This window comes from Triturus cristatus, chromosome 7 (genome assembly GCF_964204655.1).
Source record: "Triturus cristatus chromosome 7, aTriCri1.1, whole genome shotgun sequence".
Classification (NCBI taxonomy): domain Eukaryota; kingdom Metazoa; phylum Chordata; class Amphibia; order Caudata; family Salamandridae; genus Triturus; species Triturus cristatus.
Window position 1 is genome coordinate 372,413,031 of NC_140590.1, and position 9,864 is coordinate 372,422,894.

Consider the following 9,864-nt stretch of genomic DNA (forward strand, 5'->3'; position numbering starts at 1 on the left):
GGGGGGAAAAACGATAGCGCTCTAATTTATACCTTGCAGTTTACATGCAGCTCTTAGATGACAATAGCTCACTGTTCTATGTTAGGATTTTCACTTCTGAACTGCAAGTAACCAAAGATCTGTCTGACAAAAGCAGTGACCCACTGACCTATTTACATTATGGTCACTTTGTGAAAATGTTCGTTGTAGCAGGCACATTAACCCCCTGCGCAACCTTTCCATGAATCAAAACTTCCACTAGAAAAAACTTTGATCTCTCTCTTGGAAGAACATTAATCAACGGAGTTATCATAACATTTTTATAGTTGCCAAAAATTGCTGGAGGCCAAGGAAGGAGGCAGCAAGCACTTTTAAAACCATAATATACTTGCCACCCTAAGTCAGCACCCAGTGTGAACACATCGGTCGCGCCGCCCTAGAGCTGGCAGTTCTCAAGGGTCCTGTGACCTCAGTGACAGAGTCACTGTTGCTCTAGGGTGTGCTGCTTCATAAGCCTGCCCGCAAGACTAGAGGTGAACTTCAGTATGGATTGTGGTGGACAGGCCTCCAAGGTTAACCCACACTTGCCCCGCTGGGGCAAACCTGCTGGTGCTAAGACACCAGGGCTTCTATGGTCTTGCGGGGCCTTCTTAGGCCTAGCATGGGAATGTGCTCCCTCAGGAGACAGAACTGGTCAGGAAGGCTGAACCTTGTTCCCCAGTTCCAAATTCGGCAGCTCTGACCATAGTGCCAAATCCTCTCCCCCAATGAACACCATACTGCCCCACTGAGAGAAACTCGCACGGCCTTCAACTACAACCCAATTGTGCCCTGCTATACATACCTGGATGCGAATTACGCACTAGACAAGAGCAATACGCTGCCTAAAAAAAAGTAACAAATCTTCAAAAAAGCAAACCCTCATAGGGAATGCAATATTAAGTTAAGCATATGAAATGTTAGCAGGAACAACATGATTATCTCATCACTTTTACACTCACTATTCAGAAATCAGTGAGTGCTTGTGCCTAAAAAGTTAAGGACATGACTAGAGCGCCCGGAAGGGACCCACTACAATGTCCATTGCTTATATCCGTACAAAACGCAAGTAGTATGGTTTATAAAAAACACATCCATTAACACCGAGCCGCGGTACGCATTTTGTTTTTCAATCCATCCATCAATCCGGCATTGCGGTATCTCCAGGAATGGTGCACTTACTCATTCAAGGAAAACAATGCTGTTCAAAGAAAATATAAAACAAAAGTAGCGCTTCACTGGCAAACTCTGTATAGCGGCGCTAATGTGTTTGGGTGTGAATAAAATCAATCTGGCTGCTTTGTGAACACTGTCTTGCTTTATTTTTCATAGTGGAACCTTTTATTTCTGTCCATCCCGGAGGCTGTACTTTGGAATAGAATAATGTCAGAAAAAGACAACATTTGCAGCAAAAGTATTTTTCTTTTTTGGATCCATTTCACAAGGGAACAAACGAAAGGTGGAAAGAGAGGATGAGAACCGGTTTTCAGTGAGGAGGAGCGAGACAGAAACAGGGAGTAAGAGGAAGAAAGGGAGGGGAAGCAGCTGCCAGCGCTAGAGCAGAAGTGGACACTGTCCTGGTCTTCTCTGGCAAGAAGGAAAAGACAGAGTCCTTTTCCTTCTCTGCCCACCGCCGGTCCCGAATGGCCAGGAATGCCGAGGCTTCCCTGCAGGCCATGGCTATTTCTGCCGTCCTGGGACGCATTATTAAAATGAAAAAAGTAGGGGCACGGGATCTATTGATTTATAGAAGTAGGGGCACGCTGTGCCCTCCCGATCCCGCCCACTTCGACCACTGCGTGGATGCGATGTTGTGGGGTGTGATGAGGTCTGCGATGGTAGTGCTGAACACGGCGAGCGGTCCGGGAGGTCTGTAGGTGAGGGTGCCGCGTAGAATCGTTCTGGGGTTGATCTGGCCATGGAAATGCAGGTGGTCCATGGGGGACGTGGAGTCTTTCGTGCTGGATGCGGAGAGTTGAAGGGAGTTTTTGTGTACGATGGCAAGTCTTCCTACAGCGTGGTTGGGGTGGTCCTTCCTCTGGATCTTGTATCTGTCAGGGACGGCGGTTGCGATGTCAGGAGTGGAGCTGGCGTTGGTCCAGGTTTCCGTGAGGAAGGCGACGTCAGGCGAGAGGCTGCTGAGGAGGTCCCAGATTTCTACTGCATGTCTGTTCAGGGAGCGAACGATGAGGAGGATGCAGCTCAGAGGTTTGGGCACGCTGGCGGCAAGAGGGTGGGTGCTGGTGGTGGGCGTCTGGAGGTGGGTGAAGGTGCAGCTGCAGTGACGGCAGGAGACATGGCCTAGGGAGGTGTTCAGTGTCGACAGCAGGCATTTGTTGTTTCTTCCAGGGTTGAGTGCGTGGAGGGTTGCTCAGTCGCAGTGCTGGCGGGCCAGAGGACCAGAGTTCCCTGCGCTGCTTGCGGGCGGGCGCAGACAGGCTTGCCTTTGGCGCGCCTTTGGCACGCCAGTGGCAATGCCGCCATTAAGTAAGGGTAGGGGGAGGGCGGGACAGCTGGGAGGTGAGAGCATGAGGAGCCGCAGGTGCAGCAGTGGATAAAAGAGCAGGAAAGGTTAAGGAAAGGAGGGAAACATGAAAAAGGGCAATCGGAGTAACAGAGAAAGCAAGAGAAAAAAGAGCAGCCAAGAGTTAAGAGAAAAATTGGCAGTGAAGAAAAGAGAATGCAGGAAAAATAAAAAAGGAGACACAGGGAGACAAGGAGCGGTGCCGGGAGGCCGGCAGAGAACGTGAGTCTCAGGGACTCGAACCGAGGACTGCGGTGCTCAGAGGCGGGGCTCTGCCTGGCTGAGCTGTCTGGGCAGTGACGGAGCGGCGTGCAGGGAAGGCAGAAACCCAAGGGTGGCAACGAAAATGATACCCCTACTAGGAGCCAGGGCATCGCCAGACAAGAGCCACAAATATTCAAATAATAAATAAAAGAAACCAGGAGGAAGGCCTTCTCTATCTATGCTCCCAGGATTCGGAACAGCGTTCCCACCAACACTTACATACAGTGCATATAAAGATTATCTCTGATCTTATATCCAATTATTCTCAATATTGATATAGGGGAATGGAAATCCTAAACAGTCTTAAACATCTCCCTAGGCTTATTTATGAAAGCCAACTTCTGTTGGTCAAGAAACCCTTTTGGCATCAAAAACTACTTTCCTGGAAGAGGGCACATTTCATGAGACAAACATAGGGGCATATCAGCAACAACTGGCGTTAATTATCGCTAAGCGCACTTAGCGCTAGGATAATTATCGCCGGCTATCGCTGGTTGATATCGCTGAGATAGCGTGCTATCAGCAATGCTTATCTCGATTGCGATAAAGAAACCAGCGATATTTGCAAAAAGGTGCAATAAACGTACAGGGACAGGGGTTACCTTGTTGATAGGGCTGGGTGGTCTCTGCCCTTTAACCCCTTGTGTGCCACGCCCTTTCCCCGCCCTGTGCCGGCCGTTGCATTAGCGGGCGGGGTTCATGACGAGCTGGTCTCGTCATGGGCACAGCGCAACCGCGGCCCATGACGAGTCCAGCTCGTCATGGGCACACAAGGGGTTAATCCACCACCCATTGGCTAACATTGTTTAGTCAAAGGAAAAGCAGGCGTGAAGAAACCTGCTATGAGCGCAGTTAGCGCTCCTTTTATCATCACTGCACAGGTTAGCGTGCAGGTTGATAATAGAAGTAATGTCGCTTAGCGACATTTTCCTAGAAATATCTCTGTGTTACGCCCACTTTGCATCTCATTAGCGATGCAAGGCTGGGCGTTGTTGTGACGGGCGCTAAGTCAGCAAAACACGCGATATCGTGTCTTTGCTGATACGGCAATGAAATTATCGCTGCTTTTTGCCCGAAAACGGATGCAAAAGCGGCGATAATTTCATAGCGCCGCCTTGATGATATGCCCCTTAGTACATTCTAAAGTCTCCCACAACGTCGTAATCAGGGTTCTCCAAACTCTCTCAGATCTTATCTTGGCGCACTGTTGCTGGCAGAGATCAACACTCTTTGAGAGATATGAGGATGCAAGGCAAAGACAAGAAGCAATGCCGTCAAGACAAAGAATGTACAGGTCCAAAGAAAGTTTCATAGTCACCAGATAGAACCAAACTTCCAAGAGTGAAATAAAAGACCAAAAGATAAAAAGAAATATGCTCAAGCATTCCTAACGAAGGTTAATGGTGTTAACATTTTACTAGGGACTCAGTGCTCATCACTGTTTGCCTAATGTGAAATGGTGAATCTCAGAAAACTAACCTTTTCCACTTGTATGATTTCCTATGGCACCTAGAACCAACTTAAGGCTGAGAGGGATGTGAACATAAACGTTATAGACAAGAATTGTGGGATTTTCAGAAACTGTAACTTCAGGTTCGAGCGCATATTGTGAGTAGGGGTGGGAGACGAATTCCGCTCCGCCGGCAGAATTCGCAGAGTTTTCCCCATGCCACAAAGAGCATGGATTTCCACAAAACTCCGCAAAGCGGTGCAGAGCAGAGTTTTCCTCTCGTGCAGTTCACCAAAATTAATTTGGTGAGCGTGAGCAAGGTAAATCATATGCTAGACCACCACCCAGTGAGATTTCTCAATGCAGGAGGTCGCGGCAGGTCTCTACCGCTCGCGTTGAGAAACCTGTCGCTCTCATTGAGGAAGCTGCAGCTCTAGAAGAACATCTGCTCAAGCTGCAGAAAGAAGCAACGCCCTTTTATGCTGCGCGTGATGCTGTTCGTGCTGATTTTACAGTGCGGGGCAAACTCCTAGCGCTAAAAATCAGGATGAGCAGCATGACTTACCGCACTCTGCCATTCATGGAACTCCACGGAGCGCAGCAGAATGTTTTCACCAGTTCGCGGAGTTCCGCCTAGCAGAACTCTGCAAACTCCGCCCAGGCCAAATTGTGAGTTGGGCGGGTGGCCCCAAGCCTGCCAGTGTGGCAGAGGAATTTGTCTACAACCACCCAGCTGAGGACTGTCAACTCAATCCAGTGAGCCCTGACAGCTGAGAAGGGTTCATTTTGGCAGAACTGCTTCCTCCAGGTTATTGGGAACACTTTCCTCAAAACTGTAATGTCAGCCACCACCATTTCATGGCCCACTGTAGAGTAAGGAAGGACATGTAGCCAACCTCTGCCATTATTCATATTGTGCCAACGTTCTGCCCTACTTTCTTCACTTTACTATGTAACGGGGCAGGCGCTTGCTCCATCAGCTCCAGGGCACATTCTGAACTGGAAAGGTCTTAAGTCTCGCTTTCAGAAAAGGGCCTCAGCTGGAGTTCCTTTTTGTAATGAAAGCGAGACGTTTTCTCTGTTACTTATGGCAGAACTAAGGGACAGAGACGTGGGAATTTTATGTCTCAATGGCTGAACCGATTTTCATTAAATCCAACACAGGGTCATCTTTCACCATTGGATGATGGACTGCATGATTGGGCTCGCAATGTTCAGCTCTATTTGAGCAGGAAAAGCAAACTCAAGTCCCATCAAAGTCTATTGGGAAATAACTCTCCTCCGTCATAACTCTGACCCTTGAAACAGGGTCAAACGCTGGCCAGACATTTCATTTACAATTTGAGATTATACATCCCAGGCAGGAGATTGAAAAACAATTCTTTATGAAGTGATCATTGTACAAGGGGGGGGGTGGTTGTTGGAGGTAGGGTTGGGGTTCAGGAGCGTATCTTGTCAACATATCATTAGTGCTGGAATATGTCAAAATGGCTGCTGCACTTTAAATTTTACATTACCTACACTTTACACTACCTGCACTTCTCGTCTGGGCAACTGTACTGCTAAAGGGCACTACCAGCACGTCTGAACAGAGCTGTCACACAAACAACAGGACAAACGCTTTCTGCAGGACTGCCCTACTTTGAGCATTTTCAGCAGATGGAATGCATGAGGAAACATACCCCAAAGTTGAAATGCTGTAAGTATCACATGCCACATCTGAAAAAATGAAAGAAGAAGAATTGCGCCCGTTGCTCCTCATTGGCGTTCCTTCCATGAGAGAAGTTTTATAGATACCGTAACCACCTTCAATGCCATCAAGCACCCACCGACCTACGGTGCTAACTCAGCCTCGGAGAAGGGGTTATTGTAATGAAAAATGGGAACATTATAGCAGAAACCAATGGCTTTAAACTGCAGACAAACTGGATGACAACTGTCACCTTCTTTTATATTCAAACCCCACAGGATATGCACTGGGGGCAGATTTATCAATATTTCACACGGCGCAGGACAGCGAGACACCTTGCAGCACTGTGCTGCGTTAAAGGCAGAGGGTAGGAATGATTCATATTTAACATCATATGGCGCATTCCTGTTCTTTCTTGGCGCACTTTTGGCTGCCTAGCACAAACACAGACACCCTTACGTCATGGTGCAAAGGTGCCTGCCTTGCAGGTAGGATTGTTTTGTGCAAGAAGGGGCACCTTCCTGCACAAAGACAATCCTCCGAGACTTTTTCCTCTTTCTAAGTGTGCTGCAGAATCTTAGAAAGAGAAATAAATGAGGAAAAATAAAGATATTTCTTCTTGTTACTACTCCCCTGGGAAGGCCTAGCATTTTGACGTATTCACAAGTCTACCATTCATGGTAAGTCTAGGAATGCGCCAAGATCCATGGGTGGGTGCGTGAAAACACGCATTGAGCTGCCTTGCATTACTCCAGATTTACTCATCACCACAGGGCCACGCAAGGTGGGCCTGCATGGCTTGGTTAATCTGACTTTACTGTTTTGTTGCCCTTGTGTTATCTTGCAAGACAAGGGCAAAGCAACAGAATGATAAATCTAGCCTCCAGCATCTAGAAGATTAAGAAGTATGTTAAAGAAAGCTGCTAATATTAATTTGCCCGATCCACATAGAAAAAGAAAAAAAACAACCATATAACACATTAACTGATTTTATTGAACTACCAATAACTTTCACAAAAAAACTTATAGTACCAAGCATGGCTGTACACCACACTTTCATTAAAGGATTCATGAAATTGGAGAAAAAACAAACAGAACATGCAACTCAATGAGCTGGAAAATATCTCATGTTGCTGTTTCCCCTAAATATCAACTCAAAAATACTGTTTGACCATGATATTGTTGTCAAAATATCATAACTATAAACATTTCATAGACAAAAATATCATATATAGGTATATCTTTTTTACTGTTTTACAATAGTATTGAAGTTTAAAACATAGTTTACTATTTTATTATCTTTATTGTGTTGATTCCTTGTATTATATTATGTTTTATTACATTATCTATGTTATTGTGGAATTTATATTCAACTACTTCAAATAATATTATACTAATAAATATATTTCTTGTCATTGGGTTTATTGGGGAATTGGATGAGTGGTGTTTTTTAAATTGTATAGTAATTAATTTTAATTGATTCATTTTTCAAAATGTAAGGTCGTTTTTGAATATTTTTATTTTTTATTATGGGGTGTATATTGGAATGAGTGAGTAGTGTTTTTATTTTAAAAAGCTAAATTATAATTAAATAAACATCAAACTGATTTTTTTTCATAAAAGACTCATGTTTGTGTGTTATGTCGGGGTTCTTGAGGGACACAGTTTTTTTTAATTATGATTAATTTATTAGTATTAAAAAGCTTTGTGCAATTCTGATAAATGTTTTATCTTCAATGTGTATTTTATTTTTTTATTTTAATGTATTTAGTATTAATAATTGTTAATGTTTATTTATTTTATTTGTGTGTGTTGTATTTGAATCCCCTTCTCTCCCTCCCCGATCAGTGCAATTTCCCCAATATTTGTTGGGCAGGATATTGCCGACAGCCTCTCCATAACTGTGGATGTAACGCTATGATAGGGTGGCCAAACTGATACTCCTAAACAGCAGTGTAGCATAGCACTCCACATACAACAATAAATGAACTAATTAGTAAACTAGTCCAAAAGAAAAAATGCACTTGCAATTCTGCAAAAATGTGCTGAAGGTGCACATGAATGCTCCCAATAACGACTGACATCTGCTCTAATAAAGCATTAGTGCTTGCTACGGATGGCTATTACAGTTGTTATGGCCTTGAATCTGGATTGTAGGCAGGGCGTTATGCGATTGTGCAGCTGCAGCGATTTTCGCCTAATTATGAAGATGCCACATAATCCATCATCTGCCGCATAATCTGCAGAATATAACAAATAAATTGTTTCTACCTCAAACAGTTAAAAAGTTACTAAAAGTGTTGCGGCGCAGTGGAAGGCCCTTTGGAAAGCTGGACTGGTTACCTTTCTGTTGCTTATTACCACATTTGAATGTTAAAATGGTACTAATGATGTGCAACTAATGCCCACAGAGTGATACCAAGTTTAAAAATGATGAAATAATTAAGTAATACTATTACAAAATGTGCTGCATTATGCCACATAATTTGCCCTTTCTTGCTGCATAATTTTCTCAGCCCTGCCGCATAATTTGGCCTTCTCCTGCTACATAATTCCAGTGGCCCTGGTTATAGGCTTAGGCCACAGGTGAGTGACTATACTGGGGGGAAGGGCCTTTAACAACCAGTATAGCTAAATCCAGAAGGGTTATCATACAATTAGAACATTCCACCTCCTGAGGGTGGAATGTTCTAAACTGAACAGGGAGAAGCAAATAGACAAGCATTGGAATGTTGGAGCACACTGCCAATGCTAGCAACATCGGACAGAGCCATTTTTTTGTCTTCAGCGTAGCACTCACCATTCAAATGTTCTAATGATAACTAATAAACAATAATTATGGAATGATTTGGCTATACTTTATATAGCTGTAAACTACTTTTAAATAGATTTCTTCTTGTCTTTGCATTATAAGTTAATTTTTCAAAGGTTACAAAATACAGGGCAGTTCACTGATTTTCCAAATATCTTTTAGCGGCATTGACCAAAAATTCCCAGCTATGAAAACTGACCTAGTTGCATTGCACAACATAAAGGTCCCTTGGGGCATCCGCCAAGGACGGTGAATGCACGCTAAGCCCCGGTGGCGTCTCCTGTGTGTGGCGGTGATGCTACGGCAAACGAATCCTGCTCCCGGGTGCTGAGAGACCCCGACATGAAAGCGCATCATCTGAGGCCATTATATGACACGCCCCTGGCGGATGTAACCCCACATAATCTCACTGCCACCCTACTCAACCTGCCTCTCCCTCGGGAGGGGTCGTGTCGCTCCGGCTCTGCTGGCTCGGTGCAGTATGTGCCTGGCAGCTCGCGTTCCCCTGGGGACCACCGCCATGTCACAAAAATCATCCTCACTGGATTGTTCGTCGGCTCAGGCTCGGCTATTGGTTTTGTTTTAGACAAATACGGGCTGTGTTCCCGGCCCCGGCCCTTGTGCAGCGCACTCGTTGTCCTTTGTCTCTGTCGCTGCGCGGACCCCATCTCATCTCTGTCAGACAAGCAGCTCTCCCGGATGTATAATCCGCTCTGACACACGGCAGCACCCCCGGGGCTCCCGGGAAGCAGGGCCTATGCCCATCAGCTGCCAGCACGGCGAGCAGAGCTAAGCATAGAAAGCAGAGGGTGGAACATAGGGGAGATGTAGGCGGGACGAGAGACAGAAGGAGACACGGAGGAGAGGGAGCGACATCGAGCGAGACATACTCAGAGAGAGGGGGAAGAGATGGGCAGAGTGGAAAAGGAGATTTAAAGAAAAGACACGGAAGAGGCAAGGCGGGATGGGCAAAGATAGACATAATGAAAGCGAGACAGGGAGAGAGATAGAAAGTAGAGTGAAGGGGAGACGTGAGGGGGAAAGGGGGCTTAGAAGGGGATGAGACAAGCGGAGAAAAGGATATGGGCGGGGGGCGCATAAGAGAA

At 45.5% G+C, this 9,864-nt stretch overlaps 1 protein-coding gene across 2 annotated transcripts in view; it reads left to right on the plus strand.

The window, feature by feature from the left end:
* The window catches only part of SHISA7 (shisa family member 7), a 431,884-nt gene that overhangs the window by 205,748 nt on the left and 216,272 nt on the right, over nt 1–9,864 (plus strand). The gene's annotated exons all lie outside the window — the stretch shown is intronic.